General features: G+C 44.0%; 2 long non-coding RNA genes across 2 annotated transcripts in view; both read right to left on the reverse strand.

Annotated features, from left to right (window-relative positions):
- The window catches only part of LOC123607960, a 50,200-nt gene that overhangs the window by 10,466 nt on the left and 22,107 nt on the right, over positions 1 to 17,627 (reverse strand). The window lies entirely within an intron of this gene.
- On the reverse strand, positions 14 to 7,150 carry LOC123607964. Its single transcript, XR_006717011.1, has 3 exons — positions 5,678 to 7,150; positions 529 to 653; positions 14 to 449 (listed from the first exon to the last, which is right to left on the reverse strand). It is a non-coding gene; the product is annotated as an uncharacterized LOC123607964 (long non-coding RNA).

The raw sequence follows: 17,627 nt of genomic DNA on the forward strand, positions 1-17,627 counted from the left end.
GACATAAATAAACTTAAAAAACAAGCCTCTTTTACTTTAGTTGTTTTTTTTAATGTGTTGGGTGGTAGAGGTTGTTTTGTTTCCCTCCAGCTGCTGTCTTTCTTTACCCATGTTCTGGAAGCAGCCTCAGACTGAAGCAGAGCGGGACCCGGGCGAAGCACAATGGAGAACGGGCTGAAATAAGAGCCCTTTCATGGTGGCACAGCCCTGTTTTTCAGATGGTGTGAAGCAGATCTGTAGTTTATTATTAATAATAGCACATGCGTGACACCACATCTTCAAAGGGCTGCGCAAACATTAATTCTTTTGTGATGTGGAAAAAAGCAGCGGCAGCATCTTTTTAAAGTGAATCTCCCAGTCTTCTGGACCGGGGTGAAAAAACAGAGTTCCAGCTCGAGATGAATGAATCAAACCCTGGAGGTCTGAGATCTGCGTCCAATTGAGAAGCGCTTTGAAAAAAAAAAAAAAAAATCAGGAGTTTTATCTGAACTCTAGCATGTTCCAAATCCTACCCTCTTTCACACTCACATGGAAGTGTTTCGAAGACAAGCTGTGGGATCTTTGTTCCAGGAATAAAACAAACAGCATAAAAGAGAGCAGAACAGAGCAGAATGAATGAATTTTCTACAATGCCGAAATGTGATCTGAGGTCTCTAGAAAAAAAGAAAAAAAAAGAATTCTTCTCACCAGTTTGGCAAAGCTTGTCCTTCAATTTCATTTGATATGTGCTTTCTTTGTCAAAGTCACAATCTTCTGTTAAAAGCCACAATTAATATCCCATTTTGCAGAAACAGAGAGAATCCAGAGGCCTAGAGGCCTCATCTGCCACTGGAGTTCCCCAAAAGCTTTTCCCTTGAATATTCAAAAGTCTAGCACTTGGTGGTTACAAAGGAATAAACATAGGGGTGCCCGGGGGGCTCAGTTGGTTAAGCGTCCAACCTCTGCTCAGGTCATGATGTCTCCATTCGGTTCACGAGCTCAAGCCCCGCATCAGGCTCCGTGCTGACAGCTCAGAGCCTGGACCCTGCTTTGGATTCTCTGTCTCCCTCTCTCTCTGCCCTTCCCCTGCTCCTGTGTGCTCTCTCTCTCAAAAATGAAAACATTAAAAATTTTTTTAAAAAGGATAAACCTAATATATGCATGCCTGTGACAAGGCACAATTACAAAGTGAAAAGTAAAAAACCACTGCCTCACGTAGGTATTAGAACATCACCAATCAGCTGGCAGCTGCATTTCCTCTCCTTTCCACCCCTTGCCGTCCTGACAGGGGTCATCACTTCTGCCAGGCTGATTGCATCCACGGCCCTCGTTAATGTCCTCCTATGGCCTCTATCCTAGAATGTCATCCCTTCCCGCTGTAACGCTATGCTTGGCAATGTGCCTGGCATTTGCCAATAGGATATAAGCAAAGGAAACAGAAGTAGAGCTTTGGAAAGTGCACACACATTCCTGTTGGCCCTTTGCAGGATCGCTCTCACTGATTCCTTCCCTCTGGGCCCCGTCATGAGAACAGGACCAGACTAGCCAGCTGGATGGCGACAGACACACAAAGCAGAGCTATGTCGCCCTAGGTCATGGCCATCCTAGATCAGCCGACAGCCGAGCCAAGAACATGTGTCAGCCAAGATTACCAGAACCACCCAGCAAACCTGTAGCCCCCATGGAAATACGAGGAAGCCCAGGTCAGGTCAACCGAGCAGTGGCAAGGTCAGACGAACACAGCCGACAGTGAGCTATATACATATTACATGATTCTTTATTTATTAAAAAAAATGTTTTTTAATTTATTTTTGAGAGAGAGCGAGTGAGTGAACGAGTAGCAAAGGGGCAGAGAGACGGGGAGACACAGAACCCGAAGCAGGCTCCAGGCTCTGAGCTGTCAGCATAGAGCCCAACGCGGGGCTCAAACTCACAACCCGTGGGATCATGACGTAAGCCAAAGTCAGACGCTTAACCAACTGAGCCACCCAGGTGCCCCACGTATTTCTTTCTTTCAGTCACCGAGTTTCATGGTGGTTGTGTGCAGTATTTTTTTTTTTTTTTGGCATTATCTATACAATTCCTTTCCTCCTTTTAAAAAAGTCACTGATGCATACAGTGTTAAAAAGTGTATTTCTTGGCCCCGTCGTTTTATCTTATTCAGTCTTGTATAATTTTGCCACGTTTTCCTTTGTGACTTGTGTTTTTCACCTATCATTATACTTCTTACGTCCATTCACGTCAGGTCACGTATAGTGATTTGTTCCCGTAGTGTTAATTAACCTTTGTGAATTGCAATTGCTTTCTCCATTCTTCTATGCATGGACATTGGATATTGAAAGACATTGGGATTGCCATCAGTTTGGGTTATTACAAACAAACCCACTCAAAAATGTCTCCTAAGAGGGGCACCTGGGTGGCTTGGTTGGCTAAGTGTCCGACTTCGGCTCAGGTCATGACCTCATGGTCCGTGTGTTCGAGCCCCGTGTCGCGTTCTGTGCTGACAGCTCAGAGCCTGGAGCCTGCTTCGGATTCTGTGTCTCCCTCTCTCTCTGCCTCTCCCCTGCTCACACTCTGTTTCTCTCTCTCAAAAATAAATCAACATTTAAAAAAAATGTCTCGTAAGAGCACATTTCCAACTTTCTCTAGAGCTAATATACCTGGCACTACAATAGCAGGACTGTGGGAAAGGAGAATGTTCAAATTTTGACACAAACACCAAATTGTCTTCCAAGTTGGTAGTAGGAACTTACAAGTTCTTACCCCATCACCCATCTGCAGGAAACCATTAAAAGCAGCAGGAGCACGTAGGGGCCCTTTGGGGAGGCTTCAATGACCCGGTCCCGGAAGCGGCACATAACCCCTCTGGTCACACGTCACTGCTCACACACAAACACAGGGCTATTCCAGCGCAAGGGTCCCTGGGAAATGTAGTCCAGGAAGAGGAGGCAATGATCTGACCACCTCCTCCGTCCATGACATAGCTTCAAATCCTTCAAATACTAAAGTATCTTTTAGTAGATAAGGACCCCACACATTCATGGAAAGTTTCTTACTTTTGCATGCTCACCAACTCTTTAGGGAAATTAGATCAATTATCATTATCCTCATTTTATAAGTAAGGAAAGTAGGGCTCCAAGTGGTTAAATGACTTGCCCAAGGTCACAAAGTTAGTAATTTGCTAGAGACAAAGTGTGATAGTAAGTCTTTTTCCCCAAAGTCTTGTCCTATTTCTAGTATAATTAACCTTTCTTTCCCCAAATATTCATTCATCCAACTGAAATTAAGTTTTGTAGGACTACTGCATGACTATTGCTCTGTGCTTCATTCCAAAAATTAAAAAAAAAAGGAACATCACAAGGATCCGGTCACCGGAAGCCTACAGCGTTGAGTTTTTGAGGCGTTCTGGGCCGCTCCCTACGTGTGGGCTCCATTTCCTCACTTTTTACTCACAGCTCAGTCCACTCACGCTAAGTTTACCAGTAATTTCCAGTTGGGTGAATACGGTGGAGGGAGCTCAGTTCTCATCCATCCTACCTGAACACTGTCAAATCATCCCAAATGATGACCCATCTCTCGTTGTAAACTTCTCTTCAATTGCCACAATCCCACACCATACCGAGCCTCTTCCTCCCTGTTTAACTCTTCTTATCCTCCTCTAACCGGTCTTTGCCTCTGGAGGATACCCTAACCCTGTCCACCAAAACCACATCTTTCTTTAAAGACCTAAACGAGGGGCACCTGGGTAGCTCAGTTGGTTGAGCATCTGACTCTTGATATCAGCTCAGGTCATGATCCCATAGTCATGGGACTGAGCCCCATGTTGGGCTCTGCGTTGAATGTGGAGCCTGCTTGAGGTTCTCTCCCCGCCCCCCCCACTCTCCCTTGAGCACATATGTGCGCGCTCTCTCGAAAATTAAAAAAAACCCAAACGAAAGCTCATCTTGGTGAATTTTTACCTAATTCCCGGGCAAACATAAAGATCTCCTATGATCTGCAAAACTTTATTCTGAGATCTTTCACAGCACTGACCACATTCCACCTCGTATGAGTCGTCCAGTTATCTCAGGACTTTCCAGTTGAACTGAATTCCTCCGAGACTCAGTCCTGGCGTGTCTTGTCTTTGCCGTCTGCAGCCTCACTTTTGGCTGAAGACCTTCATAAATGCTGCCTCCTCTACCTGGAAGATTCTTTTACCTGGTTAATTCCCATCATCTTTCTCAGTGAAAGTCATTTCTTCAAGGAGGCCTCCCCAGACCCTGACGTGAGCTCAGGTCCCCTTGTTATGTGTACGTGTGGCACCCTGTACGTTTCCCTCCTGGCACTTGTCACAGTTGGAGTGCAACATTCAACTGTGAAATTCATTTCATTTCTATTGATTCTATTAAAAGTCAAGTCCTGAGATCACAGCGTCCAAATGTGTACTCTTTACGGATATGTTCTTTGCATATAGTAGCCCTTCATTAGATGTTTGTTGAGTGAAATTTTATTACTGCAGCGTGAAATCTCAATGAGGTTTTTTTTTTTTTTTAAGTTTATTTACTCACTTTGAGAGAGCGAGTGAGCAGGGGAGGGGGAGAGAGAGAGAGGGCATATCTCAAGCAGGCTCCACACTGCCAGCACAGACCCCAATGCAGGGCTCGAACTCACGAGCAGCAAGATCATGACCTAAACCGAAATCAAGAGCTGGATGCCCAACCAAATGAACCACCCAAGAGCCCCTCAATGGGTTTTTAGACGTTCTCTCTCATATGACTTACAGTTGACTAAACTCATCATTTTTTTTTCCTACCTAAACTCTAGAGCCTGATTATTTGGTGGATCTTATTACAGAACTGTAAATACGTGTGCTTTTAAACATCATCTTACAACATTAAACCCACTGGATTTGCGTCCCGTTATTCCACGTACACCATCCCTGCAGCTTCCATGTCCTCTGGCAATGTGATAATCAAGTCACTGTCAAAGTGCTAACCAGGACAAACTAGAGCCAGGGTTCTACAACCTGCCCCTTGAAACGATTTCTTAGTATCCAGTTACGTTACTTTACCATAGACATTCAACTTGCCCGCTACATTATCCTGATCGGGGTTGATAACTGAAGGAGAGTCTACAAATCAAATACCCTTACACTGCATATGGAAACCTAATCTTTTAGTGTTTTATTATTATTTTTTTATTAGAGAAAGAGTGTGCCAGCAGGGGAGAGGGGGAGAGGGAGAGAGAAAGAGGGAGATGGTGAGGGAGAAGGAGGGAGGGAGGGAGGGAGGGAGGGAGGGAGGGAGAGAGAGAGAGAGGGAGGGAGAGAGGGAGGGAGGGAGGGAGGGAGACAAAGAGAAGGAGAGAAGGAGAGAGGGAGAGAGGGAGGGAGGGAGGGAGGGAGAGGAAGAGAGGATGAGAATCTCAAGCAGGTTCCATGCTCAACAGGGGGCTACCCCGGGATCATGACCTGAGCTGAAAGCAAGAGTTGGACACTCAACTGACTGAGCCACCCAGGGTCCCCCAAAACCGAATCTTTTAAGGCCGAAAAGAAATGGCAAATGCCACGATACATTCTTACCTCACTTCTCTAAACGAAAGTACTCTCTTCTCCCTCAACGTACCCGCTTCTTGTTCTTGCCATCTCTCTCTCTCTCTGACCACATTCTGGCTTCTAATATTGTCACTCATTAGGACGGCAGGAATTCTCACTACTTACATTCAGTTCCTTCAGGGCAACGAGGGTTTACATCTGCTACGGCGAGGTTACTGTTTAGTGAATATCTCCACCACGCCAGAAACTGGAATTTTAAAGGCGCCACCTTCTTTCTTTTTCAGGTAAATATTGCAACGGTAAGTGTTCCAGAGATGAGGAAACCGAATGTCAGAGAAGTTGGTTTTCTTTATATGCCTCATCCAGCCTGGGTCCTTCCTTGTTCATAGCATACATTACATTAGTGACTGTCAAATTAAAGTACAAAATCGATGGCAATTTACATGGGAAGCCCACCCTCCCAGGGACTATGATATTAGTATCTTGGATTAGATGCTGACTGGACTACACCTGAACTGTTATTCCAGATGAAGGCTGCCTAATGCGTTATTAATTCTCTCTTTCAAAGACAGTATGCTCTCTACACTGCTTCAGGCAAATGGAGACAGGACAGATGTGTTATTTGGAAAAAGACTGTTACAGGAAGCAAAAGTATGCAAATTATGCCTCTTCTGTACACTTCAAGACCCATTTTTAAGCCGGTAAACTTCTTCAAGATGACATGCTGACGTTCTGAAATAATCTCTCTCATTAGAGCACGGTGACTACCACTCGGACTTCTGTTAAGAAGAACGGAAGACGCCAGGGATGAAAACAGTATTTCACAAGTGTAGAGTGATTGTTTCTAACCAAGGATTTTTTTTTTTCTCTCAAACAAATCTAGACAAATACACAGGGAAATAGAGCAGATAATGAGGAGTAGAAGGGATTCAAATGGGACACTTGCACAACAAATCTGTATTTTTCTTTTTGAGAAAGCCACGAAAACCGAGCTTGGGGTCGTGTTTTACAGGGAGGTTTGCACAATCTTTGCAAAACTCCAGGATTTTCTAATCTAATTGCCTTTTATAGGTAGGGAGACATAGGCCTAGAGAAGAGGAATTTCCCAGATTGAAGGGCAGTCATGCTAGAGCTCAGACTGGAGTCCAGGGTCCGGCCCCAGAGTCAAATTGCTGCCTCTCCACCGCCCTATCCTGCTCTTGTAAATGGGCGCCCACGATATAAAATATCCGTGTGGGATTCCCTAGGCGTGACCATCCCGACTTCTGGTGACAGCTTCTGTCTTCTCTGGCCTGTGCAGTGGTTCTCACTTGCCTGGCAATCCTAGTTGACTTCTCCAGACAAAGTTCCTTCCGTGTAGTGGGCATTAGTTTTTCCGTCTGTGTGTCCCCTAGGGCTGGGTCAACACACCCTTCTAGCAAGCTTTGACCAGAAACTTTATGAACTTCAGTTTCCTTGTTTTTAAACAGGAGAAATAGGGGCACCTGGGTGGCTCAGTGGGTTGAGTGTTCGATTCTTGATTCTTGGCTCAGGTGATAGTCCCAGGGTTGTGGGATCGAGCCCCACTAGGCTCCAAGATAGGCATGGAGCCTGTTTGAGGGACTGTCTCTCTCTGCTCCTCTCCCCTGCTCATTCGCATGCTCTTTCTCTAAAATAAAATAGAATGTGGGGCGCCTTGGTGGCTCAGTTGGTTAAGCGTCCAACTTTGGCTCAGGTCATGATATCACAGTTCGTGAGTTCGAGCCTCGTGTCGGGCTCTGTGCTGACAGCTTAGAGCCTGGAGCCTGCTTCCAATTCTATGTCTCCCTCATTCTCTGCTCTTCCCCTGCTCATGCTCTGTCTCTCTCACCTTCAAAAATAAATAAAAACATTTTTAAAAAATGTAAAATAAAAGAGTGAAATAAAATAAAATGGGAGAAATCACAGCTACTGTGCATTGTTGTGATGGAGGCCAAATGAGATCATGTATGAGTTGCATTTATCACACGGAGAATGAGGAGTAGTTCATCGTGGTTTGCTATCACTGTCCGTCGATTTTGACTAGAAGTGCGCACTAGGTTTCTTGAGCTGTCGTTTTCAGTGGCTGCTGTTATGAGAATGGATCCTTTCCAGAATACGAAGAAACACTCTGTTTGGGAACCTGTAAGTCCTCTTCATACAAGCAGAATGACTGGAATAGACGAGGGATGTTGAGGGAAACGGAAACCACTCTCTATGTTGTTTCCACCTGTGACGTTCTAATTTTTCTTGTTTCCTTTGCTCTGGGAGAGCAGTAGACTGGATCCAGCTCACCTTCAACAATAACCTTGAGATGATTCTTAGGCGCCTCCACCTTGGCATGAGTCGGGCTTCTCCAGAGAAACAGAACTGATAAGACACTGACTTATCTAAAGGAACCCAGTTCATCGTCCATACTGAGCGCCCCGTGGAGCTGATCCGAAGCCAAGGTGTCAGACCGCTGCATCATGACCAACAGCCATAGGCAAGGTTGAGGCTGAGGGACTTCACAACAACACAGGAGTATTTGCAAGTTCCTTCTGGGTTATCAGTCGGATTAAGTAATTCTCCTCCATATGTGTCCCTATTTAGAAAATAAGAGTTAATTGCTGAGTTCCGAAACAAATGATCACAAAATCCAAGTTAGCCAACAGGGACAACACCAAGTCTTATGGGCACAAAGAAAAAGTCCTTTCGCAGGTGCAAAGTTTGGAGAAAAGAGTCCACAAGACCACACCCACTTTTTTTTTTTTAATTGAAGGGTGGACAGACAATACTGTACTGGATTCAGGTATACAACATAGGAACCCAATCGTTAGATGCCTTATGAAACGAACAAGACCATGTCCACTTGTGACAGCAATCACAAGTTCAGGGATCCCTAAGACCACTCTTGGGTTCCAGAATTAGCAAGAAGGCCTTCAGTTACGCTTGGGTTTCAGTGTAACCCCCCGGAAGCTGTTATACTGACTGCTACGCTTATCACAGCTAAGAGATTCGGATTAAAATCAGCCAAGGGAAAGGCTGGGTGGGGCGGAGTCAGAGAAAGTATGCGATGTGGAGCTTCTGGCTGTCCTCTCCCCAGGGAGTCGAGATCCACTTTACTTTTCCAGCACTGGTGTGTGACAACGTACAGCGAGTCTTTCCAAGCTGGGGAGCTCGCTCGAGCTTCAGTGTCCAGGGATTTCCCTGGGGCTCCATCACCTAGCCCGGAGTGACTGCCCAGACAGCTGATCTCAGTCTCCGGCCCCTCCATGATGCAAACCCCACTGCACGGCACGTTGCGGGTGTGGCACAAAGCTTCCACTCCAAACTGCGCTGGCTCTGTCCACTGCCCAAAGGCCTCCAGGTAAACAGAAGCACTTTTCTCAATGTCCACTTTTGACAACTTTCCTCGGACGACACATTCTGAGGGCTTACAGGTTACCGTCCAAGAAACCAGGACAGAGGCCAGACTTCTCTCTGGGGAAGGGAGAGCTCTGTACTCCACTACTGGATAGCTGGTCATACCTGGGGATGCTCTCCCATTCTAACTTAATCTGTAAGTGCGTTTTATCCATGAAACAAACACTTCTTAAGCATTTATTTTGCTCTGGTCTTCTCTGAAATGTTTTTCCAACATGGCCTCCATTAATCCTCACCGCAGCCTGCTGCAGTCAGCACTTAAAAAAAAATTTTTTTTAACATTTATTCGTTTTTGAGAGACACAGTGCGAATGGGGGAGGGGCAGAGAGAGAGGGAGACCCAGAATCCGAAGCAGGCTCCAGGCTCCGAGCTGTCAGCACAGAGCCCGACGCGGGGCTGGAAGCCACGGACCGCGAGATCGTGAGCCGAAGCCACGGACCCTGAGCCGAAGTCGGACGCTTAACCCACTGAGCCATCCAGGTGTCCCAGTGGGCACTATTTTAACAGCATTTTAGAGACCAGGAAACTGAGGCTTGTCTCCAATTGCAGAGCCAGTGACTGAAGATGGAATAATCAAGGAATACGGGAGTCCAGAGGTACAACGAAGAGACTACAGGAGCTTGTGCTCATCATCACTGTACCGCAAACATACTGCCTTTTCCACGCGAAGTCAATGTCCACAGGCACATGCTCAAAGAAAGCACGGGTACTGACTGAAAACCGTCCACTGCTGCCCTTCTGTTCCACAACATATGTGAGTTCACTCTGCCACAACCAGCAACTCATCTCGCTCTACGTTCAACCGACATAAATAGAAGGCAGAAGGACACGAAGACTTACCATGAGCTCACGGTGCCCTGATCAAAGAAGGCTGAGTTGACCACAGTATTTCAAATGGTCTTTTTGTCTGGCATCCCAGAGGTCTGTCCACCCTGGGGCACTGCACAATAGTAAGATTCCGGATGAGTGAAAGGCATGCCTTTCTTTATAAAACAGGATAAGGGCGATTCTGAAAGGGGAGGTGAGGACGACCAGCGTTTGAGGCTTCAAATACAAATGTCTGACAAGAAAACTGTTTCCCTTAAACCACTCCATGAGAGCATGCCCCTTGGGAAATCTTCATATGCCCCGGGATGCCTTGGTTTGGCACCAACTGGTCCAGATGATCCAACTTCATTAATTAAAAAAAAAATTTGTTATTAATGTTTATTTATTTTTGAGACAGACAGAATGCAAGTGGGTTAGGGGCAGAGAGAGAGGGAGGCACAGAATCCGAAGCAGGCTCCAGGCTCCAAGCTGTCAGCACAGAGCCCGATGCGGGGCTTGAACCCACGAACCGTGCGATCATGACCTGAGTCAAAGTCCGAGGCTCAACCGACTGAGCCACCCAGGTGCCCCAACTTCATTAATTTTTAAATTTGGGGTAAAAAGCTTCTGTTCACTTGCTGTGTGACCAATGGTGCTGATATTTAATAAATAAATTGGGATGGGAGTCCTGAAAACGCACTGAACGTATGAGGAATTTCGTGTGAAATCCAGCTGAAGAGAGCCTGATGTACAGGGGGAGAAGAGAGTTACAATTTTCCTGAGGAATGGTGATTGAAGAGACGTGGACCTAACGATGCTGTGAGAAAGAGGCCCTTCCCCAACCGGGACGGGGCCAATGATGCCGTCTACCCTCAGGCAGCACGAGGGAGGAGTGTTTCTACTCGTGGCCGTTCTCTGATGACACAGGGACATCTCCAGAGTGGCCGGTGGTTTCCAAAAGATGGTGCCTCCAACAGCAAACCCAAATGGACATCGATTGGGAGGAGGGACACAAGCCAGTTCTAAGCACCAGAAGGTGCTCTTATTGGGAAGACATTTGCGGGCCCCCTCTTAGATCTGTTTCTGTCCAGGTAGGAAATTCCTGGAAAAGGAGGAGAGGAGCTCAAGCTACTGCCACATAGCAACATGGCGAGCATGAGCAATGGGGTTCCGATGTGGGTCTAGCGTCATTCTTATGACCATTTGGTGCCTCCACATCCCTCAGGTGGGTGGTCTTGGAAACATCCGTCACAACTGCGATTTGAAAGAAATATTAAAGACAGATGTTCTCCCATTTTACTGCGTTTCAGTTTTACAAACAGGTAACGGTGAAATTTAATATGTAAAACTGCCTTCCTCAGAGGATTCTTTTGTAATGATTAGAAGCTAAAGGATCCTTCGAGAAATTTGGCCAAAACTGTCAGTGCTTCACTGTACCTACACTCTACAAACACTCCAACTTTCTGTTTTTAATAGAATTACCAAGGCATCAAATCTACACCAAAATAATGAGTTGAAAAGTGAGAAGTTTAGTTAATGAACCAGTTGTACAACTCCTATAAAAACAAAAATATTCTAGGTTTGGGGGGTGGGGGGCATTTGCTTTGGTTTTGTGCTGGCTTATCCCACGGGATTAACAAAGCTCTTTGACTATTTGGTTTTGTGTCACTATTGTCTACACCGCTTAATAGATCACACTTCTTCAAATGTGGGGCTTGTAGGGTCCAGAAAGTACACTTACACCCGCTCCTGGCACTGTTGTATGAGGTAACTTTCCAGACTTGTAGTGTAGAGAATACTCCCCACCTACAGAGTGGGAAGCTTCCAGATCACAGGGGACACCAGCATCAAGTCAAGAGGAAAATAAAACAAAAAACAGAGTTGACTCTCGGGACTCTCCTCAGGGTGTATGTTTGGCTTTCTTGCTATCGGTGCCTAGCATTAATATTTGGCCAAAGCACATTTATAGTAACGCGTGGTGGGGGCACCTGAGCGGCTCAATCGGTTAAGCGCCCAAGTCTTGATCTCAGCTCAGGTCTTGATCTCAGGGTCGTGAGCTCGAGCCCCGAGTTCAGCTCCACACTGGGTGTGGAGACTCCTTAAAAAAAATAAAAATAAAAATATAGTAACACGTGGAAGGGCACGGTGGAGGAGGGTGAGAGCGTGGGCCGTGAGGGTCACGGGTAAAGGCACTGGAAAGGAGAAAGTGGACGTGTTTCAGATTTTAGTTGGAAGAATGTGCCTTTGTTTCCAATTCATAGTCTCCTTTAGTCATGACAGGGCATAAATAGAAGACTGAACTTTAAAAAAATAAATAAAGAAGGCAGGATGGTTTTGTTTCTGTAAATGCCTTGAACAAAGCATGTGTTTCTGTTTAATACTGGATGAGCTCCAATTGATGTCTAGATCCTTGTCAAAATGTTTACTTTTCTGTGGGATTTTTTTTTTTTTTTTTTCCAGTGGGGCATTACAAAGCCATGCCTATAGCTCTGGACTTCAAAGTTGCGGCCAGCCTCCCTCGAAAAGCCATTGTTTCACCTACTTCCCCGTCCCCATTCAAATTAAATCTTAGTTTCTAAAAAATCATTTTGTGCCTGAGAAAGATCAATCTTGGTATGAAACCCGAAGAAACCGTTGGGAGATTTGAGGGAAATTCACCAAAGCAACTACTAAGACGACAAATATTGAAAACATGAATGTTTGTTTTCATTGGGATACTCGGCACGATATTTTGGGGCCATGTAAAACAACAAAAATAACTTGTTTTATTCCTGAGCAGTTGTGAACTACTGATTTGGGTATGCACAAGCCCCGTGGAGGGAAGTCTGGAAAAAAAATGTTGCTCTATGCTACATTGGGTATTTTATTCAACCCCACAGGCCTATAGAAGGTAAAATACATATGCCATGAATTATAAATATGTCAAGACAATAAATGAATAACCCTGAATGGTTTTATCTTACATTTTCCCCTGGAAAACTTAACCCTTAATGAAAGCCACATACTATGATACAAGCGACGAAGGAACAAATCTAAGAGTAGGAAAAAATGTGTCTGTAGATAACAGCTATTTAGTTACAAAGATAAAAGAATTTTGTAAAAATAAGCAAAAACTAAAGCCTCTGACAGTCCCTGTGGAAGGATCTGATTTCTCCCTTTTCAATTTTTAAAATCCTTTAGATCAATTTCTTTCAACTTCTGGGTAAAATACCCACTTTTCCATCCCCCAGTGGAGGGCTGAAATTGGATTCAAAAGTTCTGGGCTTTGGTCTTGCTCCGTCCGCCCTGTGACTCTAGGTTTGTGAGTTAGTGCTTGATGCTTTAACAATCATCCCCAGGGGTGCACGGGAGGCTCAGTCAGTTGAGCGTCTGACTTCAGCTCAGGTCATGATCTCACCATTTGTGAGTTCAAGCCCCACATTGGGCTCTCTGCTGTCAGCCCAGAGCCCACTTCAGATTCTCTCTCTCTTTCTCTCTCTCTCTCTCTCTGCCTCTCTACTACTCATGCTCTCCCTCTCTCTAAAAATAAACATTAAAACATAAATAAAATAAAATAAAATAAAATAAAATAAAATAAAATAAAATAGGTAATACAAATATACTGCAACCACATTTCCCACATGGTTAAAAAACATAGGAAGAGGGCACCCGAGTGGCTCAGTTAGTTAAGTGTCTGACTCTTGATTTTGGCTCAGGTCATGATCTCAGTGGTTCGTGGGTTTGAGCCCCGCATCGGGCTCTGAGCCAACCACACGGAGCCTGCGTGGGATTCTGTCTCTCTCTCTGCCCCTCCTCCACTCAGGCATTCTCTGTCTCTCTCAAAATAAATAAAGAAACTTAAAAAAAAAAAAAAAGACAATGACTGATTATTAATTCATGAATCTGACGGCTGGCTGGCTGGTCCTACCCCCTTGGCTATTTTGCTGGGGCTGGTAGATCTGTGATGCCCTCATCCATATGTCTGCGGCCTTGGCCTGGTCTCCAGGTGGCCCATCAGGCGGCACCTTGTGGCACAAAGATTCCCAGCAGGAAGAAGGGGAAAAAGCACCTGTCAAGCCTCTGTTTGTGCCATGTTTGCTATTGCTCCATTGGCCAAAAACAATATAAGTGCAGTTAAAGTGGGTGTAGACACGTAAGGAAATAGATACAGGGACGCATGAACAACGTGAGAAGCCTATTACAACAATCTGCCCCCTCTAGGCAGGTCACTTCACCTGTCTGGGACTCATTTTCGTCACCTCTAGATTGGAAAATGGAATAATTTGTATTACTTTAAAAAATTGTTTGGCGAATTAAATGAGAAACTATATATGGAAATTTCTGAAGAACGAAGAGAACTCTCTAACTGAAAAGTAGCATTGTGACACAGACCTGTATTGCTCTGGGTCGCTTCCCCCAACCACGTTTTTAAGTTTTTACATGTCTTCCAACCACATTTAAACAAATTCACCCTGATGAAAATTAACTTAAACCTTTTTTTTTTTTTTTAATTTTAAAACCAAATCACTACTTTTTCAACTAAGTGTTTAATGTTGAATTCGGTCACCGGAGTTGTCTTCAGCAGAAAAATCTGATGTCACCTAACTTAACATTTGTAGAACTAAGACTCTGTCTACACAATGCCAAAATATCTGGTCGCTTTAACAAAGTTGGATTTTATAAGGCATCTGGATGATGCATCCACCTAGCACTGAATATTGTGAGCCTGTACTGATCACACGGACTGCTTTAGTTCATTTTGCGTCTTATAGGGTACTCCAGCTGCCTGCTTTTTAATAGCATTGGTTATTCTAGAATATGCCCTGAGATTAAAATGCCTTTTGCTGAGAAAAGTGACTTTTATCTGTCATACCCAATGCATCTCTTCCACATTAAATTTCCTTTAGCAAAATAAATGAGTTCTAGTTAGACACAGTATTTTGAGTTACAACTGCCACAGAAAGGTGGGTTCCTTTTCTCCTTCTTCTTCCTCTCCTATGTGCTTAAAGCATGTGAAATGACAGCATGCTGAAGCATCAGGATTCTACGACCATAGTCACCTTAAATTAGTGTGAAAGGACCCTGAACAGCAATGCTGATTAGTCCCAAGTAGAGTTTACAACTTCTTATCATGTTCATAACTTGGTCCCCAAGTTCAAGGGACCTTCGGCGTGATTTTCCTTTTTTTTTTATTTTTTAAAAATTTTATTTATTTTTGAGAGAGAGAGACAGAACACAAGCAGAGGTGGGGCGGAGAGAGAGGGAGACACAGAATCAGAAGCAGGCTCCAGGCTCTGAGCTGTCAGCACAGAGCCCAACGCAGGGGTGGACCCACTTATCATGAGATCATGACCTGAGCCAAAATCAGACACTTAACTAACTGAGCCACCCAGGCGCTCCTGGCATGATTTTCATATTTGGGGTTTTATTTTTTTTTAACTTTTACTTATCAATGTGTCACTAAATTTTAATTTATTAATGCCCACTGTCTCCAGGAAGTTGAAGCTTTATAGAAAAAGCTTTGTGTGTCCTAATCCTGAATGTTCTGCCCATCTGTAAAATGCATTAGAGGTAAACACATATGGTGACTGGTCATTAAGGGACAACTTGAGCAGTTACCACCTTCTCACCCAACACTATCTAGTGCACACAACTTCTTATCCCTTTTTGTTCTCCTTTCTTTTTTTCCTTCAGTTCCTGCCTGACCCACTTCTCTTTAACTGTTTTTTTCCCGTTTTATTTCCCGATGGTGTCATTAAGCAGCCGCAGGATTTCTTAGCAAACACAGTAGACTTACTGTAAATTTGAATCATGTTCTACGATGAAAAGTAGTTTGAGATATAAATCAGAATGACTCTAAGAAACACGGCAACTGGTGAACGAAATTAAAAAAACACTGTTTGAAAATTTTAAGTCCAGTATAGTTAACATACAGTGTTCTATTAGTTTCAGGTATAACATAGTGGCTCAGCACTTCCCAAGCATCACCAAAGCTCATCACAAGTGCACTTCTAAATCCCCATCATCTACTACCCCACCCCCCACCCACCTGCCCTCTGGTAACCATCCGTGCAACTGTTCTCTACAGTTAAGAGTTTCTTTTTTGGTCTGTGTCTTTTTTTCCCTTTGTTCTTTTGTTCTATTCCTTAATTTCCACATATGAGTGAAATCATATGATATTTGTCTTTCGCTGACTTATATTAAAGGAAAACTCTTGAGGGGATCCTGGGTAGCTCCGTCAGTTAAGTGTCTGATTCTTGATTTTGGCTCAGGTCAGGCTCTGAGATGACAGTGCGGAGCCTGTTGGGGATTCTCACTCTCTCCCTCTCTCTCTGCCCTTCCCCTGATCATATTTGTTCTCTAAAAATAAACAAACATAAGAAATGAAAAGAAAAGAAAAGAAAAGAAAAGGAAAGGAAAGGAAAGGAAAGGAAAGGAAAGGAAAGGAAAGGGAAAAACTCTTGAAATGTGATTATTCTACGGTATATAACTCTTCACCTCCAACTTTCTGCCTTGATGGAAAGTTTTAGCTAGGTATTTGCTAGGCCTCACTCATGGGTATGAAGTTTAAGATTTAGGAAATATAAGCACTCTTACTTCACATATATAGACTAAATCAGTACACATAATAAGGATAAGCACAGCACAATTACAAGGCACCGTTCTTTAATTTGAGATTACCAGCATCTAATAGGCTATGCTTATATTTTTGAATCACTGCAAGATTAGAAGTGCTAGCAACAATCAAATTTGGAGAGAAGAGATTTAATTCTGTCTAACACAACTTTTGGCTTAAGTATAGTTCCTGGCATTCTAATTCTTTGAAAATGAGTAACACTACTAATCAATAATTCATTCACAACCACGTTATAAACCGAGCAGTATAATTTTTCGGGTTGAACTTTTTGATCCTAGACAGTAAAATTAGATTCCACTAATTATAGTCGGAGACAATGACCATTATATATTTTTAAAATCAAAACGAATCACAATCTGCTTCTAATCCACAAGTTGGGCTTCATCTTCCGTATCCAACCTTCTCCAAGCGACCAACTTATGAATCATATGGAACTTGGGCTCCATCCATCCTCTGCCCCAGACAGAACTGTAGAAAGTCCTGCTCTGGCTTTCTTTCCTTAGAGCAAAGGAATGTTCCTCTCCTGGACCTATGCCTTCATCTTTCTAGACCTGGAACCTTGGAATTCCCTGCCTCAATGACCCTATACCCTTTTCCAAGGCCAGTGTAAGGAGGCTGGTCTCTAGGGCAGATGGGGAGCACATGTTGAATCCTAGGCTCAAGGGTTCACACATCTTCCCAGAAGGCTGCCCATGGGAGGAACAAGTCTACAGAGAGGAAGATAAAGGGTGTGGGCCACAGGCTAGGCCTCCACTGTTGCTTTCACTTGGCCCCCACAAAGAACCTGGTGTGAACCTACAGAATTTAACATATTGCCCAAACCCACAGGGCCCTGTTGGGTTTGAGGTCTTTGCATATGCTCTCTTCTCCACATCTGGAGAGTTCTCTCTCCTCTTCACTCCTGGAGATTTCTCCAGTAGATCCGATCTGACTTCCTTTGTGAAAATTCTTCTCACTTTTCTGGACAGATTGGCTGTCTTCTCCTTTGGGTTCCTATGATGTGTTCTACTAATATTTACCATGGAGAAATTAACACATCTGACTATAATTCTTTATTCATATATTTGCCTCCTTCTCATGAAAAATTCGAGGCCAGCAAGAGTTACATTCCGATGATGATGCTTCATAAATATTCAATGAATATGTGTTGAATTAAATGCACTAAATGTGTGTAGTTTATAAATTGGCTATCAGGCTCATTTCTCAGACTGAAATTCTTCAGGCTATGTCTGAGGATAATATTACATTTTTTTCTTTTTATAAAGGAATAGAATGGTAAACTCAAAATTA

This window comes from Leopardus geoffroyi, chromosome B2 (assembly GCF_018350155.1).
Source record: "Leopardus geoffroyi isolate Oge1 chromosome B2, O.geoffroyi_Oge1_pat1.0, whole genome shotgun sequence".
Lineage (NCBI taxonomy): Eukaryota > Metazoa > Chordata > Mammalia > Carnivora > Felidae > Leopardus > Leopardus geoffroyi.